Genomic DNA, 15,766 nt, shown 5'->3' with positions numbered 1-15,766 from the left:
GGAACGGGATGAGGATTGGATGGGGCCTGATTGGGTGATATGTGCATGTATATCTCCAAGATTTTTATTCCTTTGGGATGTATAACTACAATGTACCAATAAAATATATTAAAAAAAAGTACTAGTTTCCACCCTTCATTTTCATCCTTCTTCCTTCTCACTGGTCCCCCAGCCTGTCAACCTATAAGTTCCTCTTTTCTTCCCGAAGTGGCTGAGGCCTCACCTCCTCTGGGAAGCCATTTCAACTCTGTTAGTTTACTTTGGCTCCAATGTTTGTACCTGCCCAGATTCACTGGGCTTCTTATGTCTTCTGGGCCTCAGTTACTTGCTCAGTGAATGCCCATGCCTTATCACTGCCGCAGCTCCTAACCCTAACGCCTCACTCAGCCATTCCTAGGTGGGGGCTGCACTCAGGCATGGCTCCAGCCCACCTGAGGGGACTGCAGAGACCTTGGTGACTGGGCCTGAGCTGACTGTGAACCCCGAGGTTTGGTCCCCCAGAGTTCCTGTACTGAGCAGTGGGGCCCACGCTTTGGCCTTCCCAAACCTGGAGCCAGGTCATATACACTTAAGGGTGGAAATTCCTTCCACAATATGAATGTTAATCAAGGAGAGATGGGTAGACGCCTGTCTCTCCCTCCCACACTCCATCCCCAGCCTTTGCAGTGTCCGGAGGCACGGGGTGTCCACACTCCTGGCAGGGACGTCTAGTATCATATTAGGAACACATGTTGTATCCCTCTCTCTCCTGTTCCTGCTGCCCAATCAAGTGTTCCCCCGGGCCCAGGTTCTGATGGCTATGGACGTGTCCATCCTCTGAAATCTCACAGCAACTCCAGCTTTTCAGAACCTGTGCCATGATTTTTTGGCTCACTTTTATAGGATTCTTGAGGGTGAACACTCACTTCCCTTCAGTGTTCTCATCACCTAGAGCTATGCATGCGAGGTCACTATCAACAATCATTGGTTAATGATATTAATATCAAGTTATTGTGAAACACATTCAAACTGAGAATGACTCAGATATTTGTGCATTAACTTAGTATACAGAAGAAACACCCGAGGCCCAGAGGATTAAGGGAACTTTTCAAGGTCATGCGGCTTCTGTGTAGCCTCACAGTGGCGCATTGGCTTCCTGGTTGCTCAGCACTATTCTATTCTTTGAAAACAATTACTGTGATGTGGGAGTGCAACATCAGGACCAAACTGACAAACCCACCAGAGCTGTATTTCTCCATCTTTAAGCCTTTGGACTTTCTTTCTTTTTTTTTTTTTTTTTTTTTGGTGGTACTGGGGGTGGAACCCAGAGGCTTTCTACCTCGGGGCTATGCTCCCAGACCTAGTTTATATTTTATTTGGAAACAGGGTCTCACTAAGTTGCTGAGAGCCTCACTAAGTAGCTGAGGCTGGCTTCGAACCTGTGCGATCCTCCTGTCTCAGCCTCCCAAGCGCGGGGATTACAAGCGTGCGCCACCACGCCCGGCGGACTTTCTTAATTTAATAGGAAACAATACTTCATTGGCTTGGTTCTTACTATTTACCAAGTCCTTTCTCTTCTCTCAAGTATCTCCAGCTGGTGTTTCACAAGAGTGGAAAAAGCCCTTCCAGTACTCACAGGACACCTATCATGGCATTGTTTTCCTACATCAATTTCTAGCACAATGTCCACAGCCAGGGCGTCGAGAGCTGCACAGCCATGGGCACAGCACCCTGCCCAGCCTCAGGCTTCTGTGCTATTGCACATCCTTTTAGCACTGAGCATCAGTGCCCACTCAGGGTCCTATCTTCTTCCCCGGGATTCCCTTAGGCCAGTCGGCTCATTGCTCAAGATGTCCACGCACCCAGAGTACCCTGAAGTGGGAAAAGCGTCCTTCATCTCCCCAGCTCTAGCATCATGTTCTGGAACACAGAGAGGAAGAGAACTGCTACCCAGGACTCTTGGAATGAAGAGTCCTGGGTAGCAGGACTAATTACAGCTCTGGGTCTTAGAGCTGAATATCCAGGACCAGAAAAAGAACTTGAAATTCTGCCAATAGTGGTCATTATAGTAGAGAAGAGGAGACGAGAGGAGGAGAAGTGGAAAATGATGGCAGACCCAGCTCTCCACCCATTCAACATGGGCTCCAGTTTCCAAAACAAAACCCAATGACATAGGGCAAGAGTTGTCCCTTGGCCTGTTTGTTTGGTACTGGGGATCAGCCCAAGTACTTTACTTATTTATTATTTATTTATACCTCCGAGCTATACTTCCAGCCATTTCTAGTTTTTAAATTTAATTAATTAGTTAATAAATTAATTATGGTACTGGGGGTGGAACCCATGGGCATTCTACCTCCGAGCGACACCCCCAGCCCCATTTCTTTATTCTGTATTTTGCTTTTTTTTTTTTTTTTGGTGGTACTGGGGGTGGAACCCAGGGGCTTTTCTACCTCCAGGCTATACTCCCAGACCTATTTTATACTTTATGTGGAAACAGGGTCTCACTAAGTTATTGAGAGCCTCACTCAGTAGCTGAGGTTGGCTTAGGACCTGTAAAATCCTCCTGTCTCAACCTCCCAAGCTCTGTGATTATAAGCATGTGTCACCACGCCTGGCTTTATTCTTTATTTTGAAACAGGGTCTCACTGAGTTCCAAAGGGCCTCACTAAGTAGCTGAGGTTGTCTGTGAACTGCCAATCTCAGCCTCCCGAATGCTGGGATTACAAGCGTGTGCCACCACACCTGGCTTCTGGTTTTTATTTTATTTTATTATTATTTTTTTGTGGTACTGGGGTGGAACCCAGGGGCTTTATACCTCCGGGCTATACTCCCAGACCTTTTTTCTATTTTATTTGGAAACAGGGTCTCACTAAGTTGCTGAGAGCCTCACTAAGTAGCTGAGGCTGGCTTCGGACCCGTGTGATCCTCCTATTTCAGCCTCCCAAGCGCGGGGATTACAAGTGTGCGCCACCACACCCGGCTTCTAGTTTTTATTTTGAAACAGGGTCTTGTTAAGTTCTTGAGGGTCTCTCTAAGTTACTGGGGTTGTTCTCAAACCTGCAATCCTTCTATCTCAGCCTACCAAGTACTGAGATTACAGGTGAGCATCACCATGGTCAGCTCCACGTCCTGTTCTATGTCCTTTTTTTGTTTGATCACTGTTCTAGGACTGGTTTTATAATTTTAAAATGCTCTAAAGTACAATGAAGAATAAAATGCCACAGAGACCTGTGACGTTGTAGATGGTGTTCTTGATGGATGAGATTATATGTCTTGCACATGAATGACACAAAGTCAGAATTAATTTTGTTTTTTTTTTTTAGATTTCAGTCCCTTGGCTATATCTATTTATTTTTTTAACAATTTTTTTATTGAACATAAATAGTATACATTTACACTATATTTGGTGCCCTCTCTCCCCCCCGCCCCCGTTTTCACTTCCCCCCTCCCACCAATAGTTGTCCAGGTTAACCATGTCTTATTCATAATTTTACACATGTTCAGGTATAGACCCTAATTAATCAAGATCGGCCTTTTTCCTCTCCTATCTTTTCATTAAAACTTAGCTAGTATTTCCCCTCTAATATCTGGAGTCCCACTGGTATCCTTTGTGTTTCCTAGTTTGGGCATATTAGAGGAAACATATGTATCTTCTCCTTCTGTGCTTGGCTGATCTCACTTAACATAATGTTCTCCAGGGCTTTCCATCTTCTTGCAAATGATATAATTTTGTTCTTCTTTATGACTGAATAGAATTCCATTGTGTGTATTTCCCATAGTTTTGCTATGCATTCATCTGTTGATGGTGATCTGGGTTGGTTCCATATTTTGGCTATTACAAATTGTGCTGCTATGAACATAGGTATGCATATGTTGCTGTATTTCTCTGAATTCAACCCCTTTGGAAAGATACCCAGGAGTGGTATAGCTGGATCATATGGTGGATCTATTCCCACCTTTCTTAGGAATCTCCACACAGATCTCCATAGTGGCTGAACTAGTTTGCATTCCCACCAACAGTGTAAAAGAGTTCCTCTTTCCCCCACATCCTTGCCAGCATTTGTTGTTGTTTGATTTCTTTATGCTTGCTACTCTGACTGGGGTTAGATGGAATCTCAGTGTAGTTTTGATTTGCATCTCCCTGATGGCCAGTGATGAAGAACATCTTTTCAAGTATCTATTAGCCTTTTGTATCTCTTCTTTTGTGAAGTGTCTATTTAGTTCATTTGCCCATTTCTTGATTGGGTTGTTTGTTTTGCTAGTGTAGAGTCTTTTGAGCTCTTTGTATACTCTGGATATTAGCCCCCTATCAGAATGGTGGCTGGTAAAGATCCTTTCCCATTCTGTAGGCTTCCTCTTTAGGTTATTGATAGTTTCCTTTGATGAGAAGAAACTTTTTAGTTTGATGTTATCCCACTTGTTTATTCTTGCTTTAATTTCCTGAGCTTTGGGGGTTTTGTTGAGAAAGTTACTGCCTGTGCCAATATGTTGTAGTGTTGAACCTATGCTCTCCTCTACTAACTTCACAGTCTCAGGTCTAATTTCTAAGTCTTTAATCCATCTTGAGTTGATTCCTGTGTTTGGTGAGATATAGGGGTTTAGATTCATCTTTTTACAAATGGTTAGCCAGTTCTCCCAGCACCACTTGTTGAAAAGGCTGTCTTTTCTCCAGCATATGTGTTTAGCCCCTTTGTCAAAGATTAATTGACTAAAGATGTGTGGGTTTGTTTCTGTATCTTCTATTCTAATCCACTGGTCAGTATATCTGTTATTATGCCAGTACCATGCTGTTTTTACTACTATTGCTCTATAGTATAGTTTGAAGTCTGGGATTGTAATGCCTCCTGCGTGTTTCTTGTTATTGAGAATTGCTTTGGCTATTCTAGGTCTTTTCTTTCTCCATATGAAGTTCATGATTGATTTTTCTAGGTCTCTGAAGAATGTCACTGGTATTTTAATGGGAATTGCATTGAACCTATAGATCAGTTTTGGCAGAATGGCCATTTTGATGATATTTATTCTGCCTATCCATGAGCACGGGAGATCTTTCCATCTTCAAAGGTCTTCATCAATTTCGTTCTTTAATGTTTTATAGTTTTTGTTGTAGAGGTCTTTTACATCTTGGGTTAGGTTTATTCCTAGGTATTTTATTGGTTTTGAGGTTATAGTGAATGGAATTATTGTTTTTGTTTCTTTCATTGTGGATTCGTTGTTGGCATAAAGAAAGGCCACTGATTTCTTTAGGTTGATTTTGTAACCTGTGACTCTGCTGAATTTGTCAATCAGCTCCAGAAGTCTTTTGGTAGAGTTCTTTGGGTCTTCCAGATAAAGGATCATGTCATCTGCGAATAAGGATAATTTTACTTCCTCTCTTCCTATGTGGATTCCTTTGATTTCCTTCTCTTGTCTGATTGCTGCAGCAAGAGTCTCAAGAACTATATTGAAAAGGAGTGGTGATAGTGGGCATCCTTGTCTTGTTCCTGACTGAAGCGGAAATTCTTGCAGTTTTTCCCCATTCAATATAATGTTGGCTTTGGGTTTGCAGTATATTGCCTTGATGATGTTGAGGTACTTTCCTTCTATCCCAATTTTTTGCAGTGTTTTTAACATAAATGGGTGTTGGATTTTGTTGAATGCTTTTTCAGCATCTATTGCTATGATGATGTGGTTTTTGTTCTTGGTTCTATTTATGTGGTGAATAACATGTATTGATTTGTGTATGTTGAACCAGCCTTGTTTTTCTGGGATGAAACCTACTTGGTCATGATGTATTATTCTCTTGATATAGTTTTGAATGCATATAGCTAGTATTTTGTTTAGGATTTTTGCATCTATGTTCATTAAGGATATTGGTCTGTAGTTTTCCTTTCTTGAGGTGTCTTTATTTGGTTTGGGGATTAATGTGATACTGGCCTCATAGAAGGAATCTGGGAGAGTTCCATCTCTTTCAATTTCCCGGAACGTGTTATGAAGTATTGGTATTAGTTGTTCACTGAAGATTTTGTAGAATTCAGCTGGGAACCCATCTGGGCCTGGGCTTTTCTTTGGTGGAAGAATTTTTATTGCCATTTCTATTTCTTTGGTTGTTATTGGTTGGTTTAGGCTTGCTATATCCTCTTGGCTGAGTGTAGGAAGGTTAACTGTGCTTAGAAATCTATCAATTTCTTCCGTGTTTTCAAGTCTATTGGAGTATAAATTTTTAAAGTAGTTTCTGATAATCTTTTGAATTTCTTCACTATCTGTGGTGATTTCTCCTTTTTCATTTCTAATTTTGATAATTTGAGTTGATTCTCTTTTTCTTTTGGTTAGGTTGGCCAGGGGTTTATCAATTCTATTAATCTTTTCAAAGAACCAACTTTTTGTTTTATTGATTCTTTGAATTGTTTTTTTGTTCTCTATTTCATTTATTTCTGCTCTAATTTTGATGATTTCTTGTCTTCTGCTGGCTTTGGGAATAGTCTGTTGCAGAATTTCTAGATCCTTGAGTTGTGTCATTAGGTTCTTTACTTGGTGGTTCTCCGTCCTTTTTATGTGGGCACTCAATGCAATAAACTTTCCTCTTAGTACTGCCTTCATGGTGTCCCATAGGTTTTGGTAGGTTGTGTCTCTGTTTTCGTTTGTTTCCATAAATTTCTTTATTTCTTCCCTAATTTCTGCTCTTACCCATTCGTCATTCAATAGTGTATCATTCATTCTCCATGAATTTGAATACTTTCTTTCGAGTTTCCTGTTGTTGATTTCTACTTTTATTCCATTGTGGTCTGAAAAGATGCATGGAATTATATTACATCTTTTGAATTTTGGTATTTTCTTTGTGTCCCAGGATGTGATCTATTTTGGAGAAGGTTCCATGGGCTGCTGAGAAGAAAGTGTATTCTGTAGTTCCTGGTTGAAATACTCTGAAAATGTTTATTAGGCCCATTTGGTTTATCGTTTTCTTTAGTTCTAGAGCGTCTTTACTCATCTTTTGCCTTGAAGATCGATCCAGTGGTGTGAGAGGCGTATTAAAATCTCCCAGAATTATTGTATTTGGGTCTACTTGGGATCTTATGTCCAGAAGGGTTTGTTTTACAAATGTGGTTGCACCCATATTTGAGGCATAAATATTTACTATCATTATATCTTCATGGTGTATTGTTCCTTTTAATAAAAGGAAGTGCCCTGATTTGTCTCTTTTGATGTGTTTTAGTTTAAAGTCTGTTTTGTTGGATATCAGGGTTGCTACTCCTGCTCTTTTTTGGTCACTGGTGGCATGGTATATCTTTTTCCATCCTTTCACGTTCAGCCTGTGAATGTCTTTGGCTGTGAGGTGAGTTTCTTGCAGACAGCATATATTTGGATTATGTTTCGTAATCCACATTGCCAGTCTATGTCTTTTGATTGGTGAGTTAAGTCCTTTGACATTAAGAGATATTATTGAAATATGATTTTTGTTTTCTGCCATTTTGTGTTCTGTCTACTCTTGGGTGGTGTGATCTTTCTTCTTTACTTAAATGGCCCACTTATTAACTTCCTCTCTTCTCTGATTCTGAAGTCTGCTTCTTTTTTCTTCCTTATGGTTTATTTCTTTAAGAATTTTCTCTAGTGTTGGCTTTGAATTCATGAATTTTTTGAGATTCTGTTTATCCTGAAAGACTTTGATTTCCCCACTGATCTTGAATAGTAGTTTTGCTGGATAGATGAGCCTTGGTTGGAAGTTATTTTCTTCCAGGGTCTGAATCACATCGTACCAGTCTCTCCTAGCATTCCTGACCTGGGTTGTATAGTCTGGAGTGATTCTTATTGTTTTGCCTCTATATGTCACCCATCCTTTTGTTCTCACTGCTTTTAAGATTCCTTCCTTGGCCTCTATGCTGGTCAATTTGGTTATTATGTGGCGTGGAGTGGTTTTTCTTTGGTCCTGTCTCAGTGGAGTTCTGTATGCCTCCTGGACTTGAAGATTCAAGTCTCTTTCCATATTTGGAAAATTCTCTGAGATTATTTCCTTGAAGATATTACAGATGCCCTTGGTCTGTACCTCGATCCCTTCCTCAATGCCTATTATCCGTAAATTAGGGCGCTTTATATTATCCCATAATTGCTGGATGTTTAGGTTTTGTTGCTGTAAAGATTTCTGTATATCGCTGACTGTGTTTTTGGTTTGGGATGTACTGTCTTCTGATATTGATATTCTGTTTTCCATTTCATCTAATCTTCCAGAATTTCTTTCTATTGCTGTCTTCATTTCACTTATTGCCTCTTTCATTTCATTCCAGACCTCTTTCTGATTCTTTTTTAGTGTTTCTAATTCACCTTTAACCTCCTCTATACTTGTTTTAAATCCTTTCATCATATTGAACATCAAGATTCTGAACTCCCCTTCTTGCATTTCTAGTAGGTCAGTATTCGTGATTTCTGCTATCTCTTCATAATTCCTGGTTCTCATATTTATAGCGTTCTCTGTCCTGTTTTTCTGATTTCTACCCATCGTTCATGAGTAATGTGCTTAGTCAAATCTTAATATTAGGAGTTTAGGAATATTGGCTAGTCAGCAGAGCCTTTCCAGTGTTGAGGGTGGGTGATGTGTGAGGAGCAGGGGTGATTGGTAAAGGAGTCGAATTAGGTAGAGGATATGTTAGGTTGAGAAAGACTTTAAGTATGGTAAGGTAATAACTTGCTAGGAATGAGAGAGAGTTAACTACTAGGACTCTTGTCGTTAGTAGAGTAATTATGGATATAAGAAATACTTTGAATATTAAACCAGGAGGTATATTATGGGGAAAAGTTTTGGGGGAGAAAAGTATGTAGGTTAGTGTGGGAAGGTTTGTAAATAGGGATGATGGAAAGAGCAGACAGACATAAAAAAAAAAAAAGAATCCACACAAGATACCAAGACTATTATGTAATCCAAGAAAAAGGAAGGAAAACCAATCAAAGGAGGAGAATGAAAAAAAAAGAAGAGGAAGAAAGAGGAAAAGAAAAAAGAACAAGAATAAAATAAAAGGAACTAGCAGCTGTGTGAAATAAAAAAATAAGGCAAACTATCCAATATATATATATATATATATATATATATATATATATATATATATATATATAATTAACAAGTTAAAGTAAAAGAAGTGTGGGTTAAAAGAAAAAAAAATAAAACAGCAATAACCATACCAAAACAAAAGCACTGTAAAAGCAAAATAAACAAAACTTCCACATTAAAAGTAAAACAAACAGTCCTCCTTATTTACGCATATGGGGTCAGGTCCATATAATATGTGCGTATCTGATTGCTTTGGTAGCTTTCAGAATACTATCCAATGTCTCTTAGTTTTCTTTGTACTCTATTTTTATCTTCTTAGGTCACTCTGGGTGTTTGGACACCTTTCTCTCCTTTAGCTGCTTTAGGTTTATGTGTCCGGATGTCTGGTTTCACTGTTATTTGATTCTGCACAATTCACAGGTTCTGCGAAATTCTAACCTGTGGTCAGCACCACTGCACTCACCACCCTAGCCTCCAGCCTGTGCTTCCCTACAGCAGGAGTGGAGAATGACCAAAGTATAATTGGAACCTCCCCCTGAGGTCTTGTGCAGATATTGTGGCCCGATGTATTTTCTTGTGTCCCTGGAAATTCCAGCAGGGCTAGCCGGTGTGGTCCCAAGATGTACCCTGGGCAAATGGATACTGGTTCCTGGATGCCCACACTTACTGCTAGAGCTCTGCCTATTCCGAGAGTGCAGGCTGGATGCGCTGCTAATATTGGACCCAAGTGAGAGTGGATGCAGCTGTCTATTGCTGCTGGTATGCTCTTCCAAGGTGTATTGAGCTGTGTTCTCGCTTAGAACTAAGCATCTGGCTACCAGGAGGGTGGGAACACCCAGTGGTGGGCCAGGGGTGCAGGGTAGGTGCTCAAGGGTCCAGTGCGCGGTGTCCAGCAATGGTCTCTGCCTCCCGCAGGACGTAGAAGCTGGGGGTGCCCCAAGGAGATTTCCAGGTCACACAGGGCTTTCGCAGCCTGGAAGGCAGGCTCTGGCAAGGTGGCAGGGGCTAGACACACAAGCAGGCTCCAATTTAGGGGTGGCAGTGGTACAGGCACTGACTACTAGCAGGGGACCGTGGCGCAGGCAAGGTGCACGAAGAGAGTGCTCGGTTCTGAGGCTTGGGCCCGTGCTGGGGGGTTGAGGCTGCGCACACGCTAGGACCCCAACTTACCAGGGCGCCCTCAGGTACCTGACTTGGTGCAGGAATTCGTGGGAGTCTCTATGCAGTTGTGATCCGGTCGCTGGTGTGCACACAGAATTCTGATGTGGTGCTGCTCGCTGCTTAAGATGCGGTCCTAAGACCGTTTTTAGTCCAGGATTATCTTGCCGCGGTAATATTGGGCAGGCAGTTCCTCGGGCAGCTGCAAAAGCAGCCCGCCAATCGGCATTCCGATCAGCGTTCTGATTGTATCTGCAGCAGGTCCCGTGTCTGATCTTTGTTCTTCTTCTTCAAGTTCAGGGTTCCCCCGAGGTACCTGGATGTGCTTTGGTTACTGGTATGTATTTATTTTGTTGATTAAGACACTGCTTTCTAAGTATTTAAACTTTATTTGCTTCAGCTACTGAGAAGTGCTGTGTCCCTCAGTCGCCATTTTGAAAAAAAAAAAAAGAAAAAAAAAACCAGAATCAATTTTTTAGAGAAAATTATTATTATTAGAGAAACAGGGTGGCTGGGGAGTAGACAGAGATCTCTTGCTCTTCTTCAGCCAGCATCTGCCTTTTACTGAGAGTTTTAACTGAAACATTGTAAAAATAATCACAGGAGACAGCAAAGCTGTCATGGGATGAGTCAGAGGAAAACAATAAGGTAGTCACGGGTGAATCAGGGAAGGGAAGGGTAAACAAGAAAGTTGTCAGGGTCCCTGATTTTGTCAGGGTCTCTGCTTCTGATGACTAAGAAAGCTTCCAACAATGTGACAAAAATATCCCCAAATATTTACTATCCAGCCCTTTACAGAGAAAGCGTGTGTACCTGTGTCTTAGAGGGAAAACAAAATGCATCTATTAGAAATGTGAAATATGACAGTGTGCAATATGAACTATGCAACTGTAAACCATAAATCAGTTCCATTTTTTAAACTCTTAAAATCTTGCAGTTTTCACCATGATGAGCATTCAAAGCACAGAAAAGTCAGCATTTCCCATGATGTATACCATTTCTATACTAAATGGTGGCTCTGCTTTCAACCATCATGGCCTGGTGCTGCCTCTGGCTTTGCTGCCTGACCCTCCCTTCACTGGAGGAAATCTCATACTCTCACATCTTGTTCCATTATTCTAACCAAATAGAACCATTTTATATTATTCTTTCCTTAGGAGAAGGATCCCTGTCCTCCAAGAATAGAGGTCAACAGGTTTGTCTGTACATAGACTTGGGAATCTTGGACCACCATTTCTTTGGCTATGCCAAGAGACAAATGTAACTTAAGAAAAACACAGCTTAAATTTAAATAGAGGTCCTGTCAAACATGCAAATAGATTTGATTTCTACTTAATTTGGTTTAGAATAAAATAAAAATATAAGTATTGACTTTCTCTTTGATGCAAACACATTTTCTTCTAGGGCTGATGCAAATTATAAAACTAATTTTTTTTTTTTTTTGGAAATGGGAGGGCGATCACTTTTAGTTTATATTTTCTTTCCTTTGGAACATAAATTCCTGTGCCCTTTCCAGCTGATTGTTAGCTAGCTCGTCATTAGTAAATAAAGGTTACATATGCCAAGAAATATTCTAGGGTGCCAGAAAAACAATAAAAACCTTGCCACATGCTACTGGTTCGTTTATTCCTCTGAGCTTATCACTCCACATTGTGTTTTCCAAGTATCAACTAAAAACAGCAGCAAAGTGATATCCTAGGAGAAAAGGCAGTTTCAACATTAGTTTCATTAACTGCTCTTATTGATGTTGGATTTAAGGGAGATTTGTGACACGAATGTCACAAACATGCTCATGTTTATCCATGCATTTATTTATTTATTTATTTTCACTTACTCTGTGTGTGTGTGTGTGTGTGTGTGTGTGTTTGTGTGTGTGACTGTGGTACTATGAGAGTACAGGGGTACAAGTGCATTCTATCTCTGAGCTGCACCCCCAGCCCCATTTTATTTTTATTTTGAAACAAGGTCCTACTAAATTGATGAGAGTTTCACTGCTTGCTAAGGCTGCCCCTAAACCTGTGATCCTCCTATCTCAGCCTCTCAGGTATTGAGATTATAGCCAGGCCACATCACGCCTGCCCAGGTCCCTTTGCTTTTTGAAGTGGAATGGGCAGAGGATTTCTATTAAATGTGGCACCACACTTCTGTCAACTCTGGCTGGCTCTGTGATACGGTCTTTAATTAGCAAATTTCCTTTCTGGGCCTCAGTTTCTTTCCTTGTAAAGCACAGCATCTATTTGCCATTTATCCTTTTCACAGATATTTTGAAAAGAGCATGAGATAATGTCTGCACAGTATTACATATTTCTTGAGTGAAAGATTCTTTGAATTATGTAAGAATAAGTTTTCTGAGTATAAGAATTCACAGGAGATGATCCAGGAATGCAAACTGAGAAAACGATTGTAAACCCAAAGCCTCGTATTATTTGCATTTTGATTTTTTAACCATAAGCCTTTTTAAATCCTGGGAGAAAAAGGAGATTTAAATTGATAGAACCTGAATACCACATATTTGGAATAAATACATCTTTCCAGAGAACTACTTTGAACTCTTCTTCATCCCAGCCTGTTGTGGAATTACCCTTACTTAAGCACACTAGACCTTAAATGCATAAAAAAAGACTCAGATTAATGTGGTGTTTTTAGAAACAAGCAAGAAAAATAATAGTAGAAGTTCCCCTTGAATAACTCTCGGTATCAGTGCTCACAGCTGATGTGCTGCTGAATACTCACTGCTCTCTAATGCACTGGGACTAGTCTCCTTCTAACTCAGCTGTAAGATCACCACGATTCTGTTATGTTTACCCTCAAACTGTGTTAGTACAGTATGGTGGTGTGTGTCTGTAATCCCAGTACTTGGGAAGCTGAGACAGGAGAATCACAGGCTCATGGCCAACCTAGAAATTTAGTGAGGCTCTCCACAACTTAGTAAGACCCTGTTTCAAAGTAAATAAATAAAATAGGGATGAAGGTGTAGCTCAGAGGTAGAATACTCTCAGATTAGAGGCCAGCCTCGGCAAGTAGGGAGACTTTTGATACTGGGTTCAATTGTTACTACCAAAACCAAAATAAACAACAAAACAAATGGAATAGGCTAGTTGTACTTGTTATTCCAACAATCTAATTAAACAAAAAATTGCCAGAACTTATTAAAATATAAGTTTAAAAAGAATTATCTTTGTTAATAAAAGCTTTTCAGCCCAGGGAGAAAAAATAAATCTCAAAAAGAACAACTATTAGAAAGGAGACCAGCGGATAAAGAGAGGGAAGAAGGTAAAGAAAGGACAGGTACATTCTTTTAGTTGACACTTGGGAGTAAAACTGACCAAATTATGTTATGTTCATGCATAAATATGTTTCAATGAATACCACTATTATGAATAATTAAAATTCACTAATAAATTTATTACTGTTAAATTAGATGTGGGCAAGGTAGCTAGCTGTAAAAAAAATTGGGTAAGCTGGGCACCATGGTACATCCCTGTAATTCCAGTACTTGGGAGGCCTAGTTTGAGGCTAGCCTCAGCAAGTAATGAGACTCTCATTAACCTAGTGAGATCCTGTTTCAAAATAAAAATAAAATAGGGCTGGGGGATGTAGCTTGGAAGTAGAATGCTCCCAGGTCCAATACCCATTATCACACACACACACACACACACACACACACACACACACACACAAACAAGATTGGGGTAGAGTAACTAAAATATGGAGTAAATTTTCACTCAAATTATTGAGAAACATTCAAGTTCTTGATCCATTTTAATTTAAAAAACCCTAAAACTGGAATTTGTAGAGATAAATTACAGATTTTTTTTTTTGTGTGTGTGGTACTGGGGATTGGACCCAGGGGCATTCTACCACTGAGCTACATCCCCAGCCCCATGGTTTTTTTTTTGTTGTTGTTCTTTATTTTGAAACATGGTCTCACTAAATTGCAGAGGGCCTCACTAAATAGTTGAGCCTGGCCGCAAACAGCCATACTCCTGTCTCAGCCTACCGAATGCTGGAATTACAAGCGTGAGCCACCACGCCCGGAATGGATATGTTTTAAGAAAGAACAATTAGTCTATAATCTGAGACACTAGAGAGGCCAAAACAGAAAGAGTGCAAGGTCCAGGCCAGCCTGGGCAACTTAGCAAGACACCATCTCAAAATAAAATAAAAAAAGAACAAAGATGTAGTTCAGTGGGTAGAGCACTCTCCTAGCATGTATGAGGTCATGTATGAAGTCTTATGTTAAATCCTCAGTACTTAAAAAAAAAAGACAAAAAATATTATTGTGGAGTCACGCTTACTTAAACACACCAGAACCTAAATACATCAAATGAAAAGAGTTAGACTGATATAGTGTTTTCAGAAACAAGCAAGAAAAAAAAATTGGTAGAAGTTCCTTTTGAATGACTCTCCAATTTATATGACCACAATTAAAGGAGAGACTAGCAAAGAAATAAGAAAAGATATGTCATTAGCTATGGGCAGAGTAATATGGTTAGATCTTAAAAACATAATGCTGAAAAAAATAAATTAAATAAAAATATAACATAATATGTTTAAGTCTACATACATGAAACAAAAACTCACAGTTTTAAGACCTCAAACAAAAATATATACATTAAATATGCAAGAAATCATAGTCTTTGCCGGGCATGGTGGCCCACGCTTGTAATCCCCGTGCTTGGGAGGCGGAGACAGGAGGATCGCACTGGTTGGAAGCCAGCCGTGCTGGCTTAAGAGACCCTGTTTCCAAATAAAAAATATAAAAAATACGACTGGGAGTGTAGCCCAGAGGCAGAAGGGTTTCCAGGAGCCCCAATACCACCAAAAAAAAAAAAAAAAAAAAAAAAAAAAAAAAAACCAAAAAACCCCATAGTCTTTGGAGAAGGAAAATATTGTAGGTGGGAAAGAATTAATTCTTCTTTAAAGAAAAATAATTAAACATACAAACAAGTAAGAGGACATTTGCTTTGGCCAGTAACATTAATATGTCAGGAACTGAGGAGCACAGCTATCTCATCCCTCTGTTTCAGACGTTCCTCTCCCTCACCTCCCCACAAAAGCATAAGACCCTAGAGAACAAGAGAGGTGGTGGAGACATTGAAGGCAGAATATCGGAATTTTGCATTTGAGGAAGCAAAGGAAACAGTGGTAATTATCTGAGCAGATCAGAGAAATTTGAAACATCAATACTTATGTGGAGAAAACTAAATGTCTGGAGACAGGCATGCGGACCCAACTGGAGATATGATTGATCAAAAGTCTGCACAAAGAACAGTCAAAACCTTGGTCTCCTCCTCTAACTTAGGCAGTGAGGCAGTTTTTCCCACCCCTGTCAGAGAAGGTGAGAAGTTTACTTTCTTTTTTAAAATTTTTCTTATTAGTGCACTGATACCATACATCTTAATGGAGTACGAGATGGTAGAGGCATACATCCACATATCACTCATTTAGCCCTTCCCCAATTCCCATCCAAATCCCTTCCCCCTTCCTCCTTCTCATGTTTGGCTTAATGATCGACTTTGATATGTTTGTGAATATATATCATGTACATTAGGGTTTACTTTCCGGAGTCAGTGGCCCATGGTTGGAGTGGGAGGAGGTTATCTTCAAACAACG

This window comes from Muscardinus avellanarius (genome assembly GCF_963383645.1).
Source record: "Muscardinus avellanarius genome assembly, chromosome: 5".
Taxonomy (NCBI): Eukaryota; Metazoa; Chordata; class Mammalia; order Rodentia; family Gliridae; genus Muscardinus; species Muscardinus avellanarius.
This window is presented reverse-complemented; position numbering follows the sequence as displayed.